Source organism: Sciurus carolinensis, chromosome 7 (assembly GCF_902686445.1).
Source record: "Sciurus carolinensis chromosome 7, mSciCar1.2, whole genome shotgun sequence".
Lineage (NCBI taxonomy): Eukaryota > Metazoa > Chordata > Mammalia > Rodentia > Sciuridae > Sciurus > Sciurus carolinensis.
In genome coordinates, this window is record NC_062219.1 from 8,360,427 (window position 1) to 8,365,939 (window position 5,513).

Below are 5,513 nucleotides of genomic sequence, written 5' to 3' on the forward strand. Positions count from 1 at the left end.
ACCCAATCACACCAAAAATGCCAACAAACTTTGCTGGCATAGAATCTCAGAATGGAGAAATTTTCGCTTTCCCCAGACCCCCAAAAGGTAGGGCAGTGTAAAAATGAGAACCACGGAACTATAGAAGCTCGTTATTTATGGATCAGGGCCAAAGCAGAGTAAGATGGCTTGAAACACACACGCGTTTATTGTAAAAGGCACACGCCACTCTGTTGTCATCTCAGTAGGGAAAGGTACATTCACAGTGTCCTGCAAACAGTCTCTTGAACTCCTTCGTCTCGCAAACTGACAACTTGTTAACCCTGAATTCGTCTCCCTCCCTCCCCCACCCTGGCAGCCACCATCTTGCTCTCCGTTTCTGTGGTTTTGACCACGTTCGTCGGGTGCTCTGCCTGAGTGGAATCATGCAGGCTTTGTGTTTTGGAAATGAGCTCCTCTTGAAACAGGCTTCCTGAGCTCCACTCTGGACGGCATGAGTTCGCGGCCTGGTCCCTGAAAAGCTCTGGTGAGGGGCTTCAGCGACATGGGGCCCTGCAACTGGGGAGGGGAGTGTGTGGAACAAGGAGAGGGGTCAGTGGGTTTCACCACACGGGCGAGGTGGGTCACAAGCGACGAGCAGTGACAGCCAGGAGTCCTCCAGGGGTGAGTGAACACAGAAGCCCGCGAGGGTCCCCCATCTGAGACCAGCTGGAGGCTGTGTAAGACACTTCTTTACAGAAAAAAAAAAATGAACGAATAAAAAAACAGACCCTGGGATTATTATTTTAATGATTGCAACCAAGTGGGTCCAAACCCAGAGTGATACTTCCTATGTGACACTAGGTCACTTGAAGGTCACCTTGAGGGTCTGGGGAAGGGCCACTGGGCCAGTGCCCTGCAGGCCTGTCCCTGGGCCTCGGTGATGGATGTTCCAGGGGTGCCCTGTTTATTCCTGAATCTGCTTTGCCGTCTTGTCCCCAAGAGAACCTGGCCATTTGGGGGTCGGGGAAGGACAGCAGTGGGGGCAAGGGGCCTGTCTCCCTGCAGCCCCACGCCATAGCCCTCTCCTGCCGCCCACCGCCTGCCTGCAGCCTGCTGCTCTTCAGGCTGTTGTTGACGTTTTCACTGCAGTTTGGACGTCACAGCGGTGCTCGCCTATGAACTTGCAGTGAGCCCCCTTGGCAGGGAGTGAGCCTCCTTCCTCTGAAGGCGCAGGATTACTTGTGAGCTGCCTGGGCCGAGAGCTACCTGGAGGTGGACTGCCCAGGCTGCCCAGGCCTGCAACCTGCGCCGGCCCAGAGTGTGGACGCGCTCCGAGATCAGAGCTGCGTAAGGCGGAGTTACGATTTCAAGGAACAGGCCGCCCGGTTCTTTGTCTTGCGATTTCAAGGAGTGAAATCCTTGGACACCGGAGTGAGCACGGTAACAGGATTTGTTAGAGTGATGGAAAGAAAGCAGAGCTCTGTGGGGGAGGGAGGGGCCCCAGGGAGGGACGGCAAGGGGTGTCCCTTGTCTCGGGGTTCTCAAGGCACAGCTGATGGCCCGGCACAGGTGACTGGTGGAGCGAGGGATGCCAGCGTGGACCAGTGAAGCCCTTCAAGCACTGAGTGTGATGAGCCAATCAGAAGGGTCTGATTGTGATCCCTTATTTACATCTTTAAGAGGACCGGCCTCACCGGGTGGCTTTCGACATGCCTAGAGGAAGCATTTTGGTAGCGGTCTGCTATGGCCGGCTGCTGCTAGGGTAAGGGCGAGGGTACCCAAGGAAAGGCGGCTGCCGTTGCAGCTCTGAGAACAGAGCGGTGCTCTAACTCAGAGGATGGCCTGGCTCACCCTGGCAGGGAGCAGCGAGCTGCAGGATGTCTTTCAGACCCGCTGTCTCCTTGCAGGTTGGCATGATGCCCCCCTCCCCTCCTGTCCTTCCCTGAGGCCCTCGTCCTGGCTGCCGATGGGACATCTATCTTCCTGCCTCAGTTGTGCTACTGTGTCAGGGAAGGACAGAGGTCCCGTGTGGTGCCCATCTCCCAAAGAGTCAGGTCACACCAGAGTTTTAACCCATGATCAGATAGAAACCCTGGTTGCTCTCCCCTCTGGCTTGCACATCGGTGCTTGGAAAAGTTGGGGGAAGGGACACCCCAAGAAGTCCCTGACATGCCAGCTGGGAGCAACACAAGGCTGCGTTCGGATCCTGATTTCAACATATTTGTTGTGCAAAGACACCGTTGGGACAGTTGGGGAAATCTGAGTACCAGGTGGATATTAACAAGTAATAAGGAATTTTCATTAATTTTGTTAAAGTGTGATGCTGTCGTGGTGATTTTATATATTTAAAAAAGGAAGAGCAATCTGTCAGAGAAGACTTCTGAACTGTGTGCAGCTCAATGACAGGACATTGGAGATGCACTAAAATTGAGTCCAGAAAAAAGTGTGTGTGTGTGTGTGTGTGTGTGTGTGTGAGACAGAGGGACAGAGAGCAAAAATCAGCAAAGCACTACTCTTGTCCATGTCCGAAATGTTCCCTAGGAAGACTGCTTTTCTCAGAAGTCTGTCGCTTTGAGCACACAACAGCACCGACGTGCTAGCCCCAGAACTGCCAGACGGGGCCTCACTGGGGCCTCCGAGCGCTGAATTCCATCGACGTGACTGAACACAATGCTCAGCGTGCTGTAAACAGATGCACGATTGATAGCCTTGGGAGAAGTCACCAGGAGCACAAGCTGTGTGCCCATGACCAGGAAGGCAGAGGCAGCCTTCTCTGCTGCAGGTCTGTGCACCCATTTTTTTCAGTTAGCAGAGTTTTAAAGATTCATCCATGATGCATTGCATCCGGAGATCTAGAGTTCGCAAACAGCATAGGCACCCACCCTTGGTGGCCCCGGTTCCGTCCCCCTTGAGTCAATCATAAAGATTCCTGGTTTGGCCCAGGTATAGCCACAGCCAGGAGCATTTGAGAAGGCAGGGCTGCTGTGCCTGGACAGAGTGTTCTGGAAGGGGAGAGACCCTGCCTCTCTTGGAAAGCCTCGGCAGGAAGGCGACTTCCTGCGTGCTGCGTGGGCAGCAGCATCCCTGTCCCTCTGTGGGCCTCTTCCCTTGTCTCCACCTCCTCACTGAACCAAGAGGAAATCCGCATATGACTCTTCTGACCATCACAGTTCACTCTTTAAGGCTGCTCGAAGTCTCCCTTCTGCCTCTTCTTTTTTGACTGAAAACTATCATCCGCTTGTGCCAGCTTTATGGCTTTATCTGAGTTATCGTCTTCTTTCTTTGGATGAGAGAGCTCAAGTACCGCTGAGACTACAGCTTTACATTTCTCTATAATTCCTCTGTAATTTATTTCTAAGAGGAACAAATCCAGGAGTACTTTTAAGACACACAAGATTCTAGGTGAGCTTGCGGGATTAGGATCCACACCTGCTACAAAAGCACGAGTTCACAGCAAGGCAGGGATTCCAATGTCATTCCCGTTGGCAGCCTAAGGAGCCATAGGTGGATAAGCCACAGCCCTGCCCAGCTAGCGGGAGTGGCAGGGATGCTCACTCCCGCCCTCTGCCAGCGCCCACATTGCATGTGCATCATGTAGAATGTGGTACCTAAGTCACGGTGGTGTCATAATCTGAAGTCTTCGGGGGGCGTAAGAGGGTGTTCATCTGAGGGCACCTACGGTGGCCACAGAGCTGAACCCGTCCAGTTCCAGGTGGCAGGTTTAGGGACTGGGAGTCTGAATTTAGAATTGCTCACAGTATAAGGAAAGGATTTAATATTTTCCAAAATCATTGTTGCTTTCTAATGTTTCCTCATGATCCAGCCTGTGGGCACAGGATCACGCGGCTCTGCTCACAGCATTTGCTTGGGTATCTCGCTGCAGAGAAAATGGCAGTTTGCATACATGAAAAGCAAGGGCCCTGATGCCGCTGGTGAATTTGAAACATTTACAGAATTTCCAGCAACAGCAATAAGCCAAGAAGTTGGTGGAAAGACAGACTTTAAAAAAATGTCATGCATATTAATGACACAGAATAGTGGGTTTCACTGTGGTATATTCATGCCTGCATGTGGTTTGGTCATTCCACCCTGCCCCTGTCCTCCTCTCCCCTGACCCCCTTCCTCTTCACTAATGCTCTCCCTTCTAATTTCATGTTATCTTTTTTTTCCCTCTAGGAAAAATGTGAAAGAAAACATGCAATATTCCTTCGGCCGGAACCGCCATCTTCCAGTAATTCGCCAAAATGACGAACACAAAGGGAAAGAGGAGAGGAACCCGATATATGTTCTCTAGGCCTTTTAGAAAACATGGAGTTGTTCCTTTGGCCACATATATGCGAATTTATAAGAAAGGTGATATTGTAGACATTAAGGGAATGGGTACTGTTCAAAAAGGAATGCCCCATAAATGTTATCATGGCAAAACTGGGAGAGTCTACAATGTTACCCAGCATGCTGTTGGGATTGTTGTGAATAAGGAAATTAAGGGCAAGATTCTTGCCAAGAGGATTAATGTGCGTATTGAGCATATTAAGCACTCTCAGAGCCGAGACAGCTTCCTGAAATGTGTGAAGGAAAATGATCAGAAAAAGAAGGAAGCCAAAGAGAAAGGTACTGGGTTCAGCTGAAACGCCAGCCTGCTCCACCCAGAGGAGCACATTTTGTGAGAACAAATGGAAAGGAGCCTGAGCTGCTGGAACCTATTCCCTATGAATTCATGGCATAATAAATGTAAAAAAATAAAAGTCTGTGAACTTTAAACAACAACAACAACAACAACAACAAAACATGCAATACTGTTTTTATGAACCTGGCTTATTTCACCTAAAAGGATGATCTCTAGTTCTATCTATTGTCCTAAAAATGACACAATTTCACTCCTCTTTATGGCTCAATAACACTTCACTTTCTTCATCCATTCATCTGCTGACCGTGGTGTGGCTCCTGTGAAGTGTGCCACAGTGACCCTGGGTGAGCAGTGTCTCTGTAGAGTTAGTTCTTTCAGACATAGGCTGAGGAGTGGTAAAGAACAGACAGGTTTCAAAGCAAATATTTTCTAAACATTATTCAATCACTTATCCGATAAGCTAATCAGCAAAACAAAACACATTTTTCTCAAGTCAATTTTGGAATACCAAGAGGGCAAAAATACATACAAGCACTAAATTATTAAATAACCATCTTCTTTGCCTTTCTTTTCTTTGTTGTTAGATAAGAAGTCATTCTGCTGTTTTGAAAGACATTTGTTGGAAAAAAGTATGAATATCAACATGGCCGTTTAAATCTAACTTTTTTTTCAGACTTATATTTGTGTTAATTTTCTTCATATTTTTGGTCTTGACTTTATTTCTCGGGCACTCTCTAATAACAGGTTTTGTAAACCAGATATAATTGAAGCCAGCTGAGTATTTTCCCTAAAGATTCATGTACGAATGAAGTATTAGGATTGGAGAGAGAATGTCTGTAGAGTAATAAATTGACGCACATCTGTCTGGCTGTAAGTTTAACCTCGGATCAGCTTTAAAAGCAGCAGCAGGGTTGGGGCATGTATC

General features: G+C 48.7%; 1 pseudogene; it reads left to right on the forward strand.

The window, feature by feature from the left end:
- Positions 1-4,171: 4,171 nt before the first annotated feature.
- On the forward strand, positions 4,172-4,722 carry LOC124989148 (60S ribosomal protein L21-like; annotated as a pseudogene).
- The last annotated feature ends 791 nt before the right edge of the window (positions 4,723-5,513 follow it).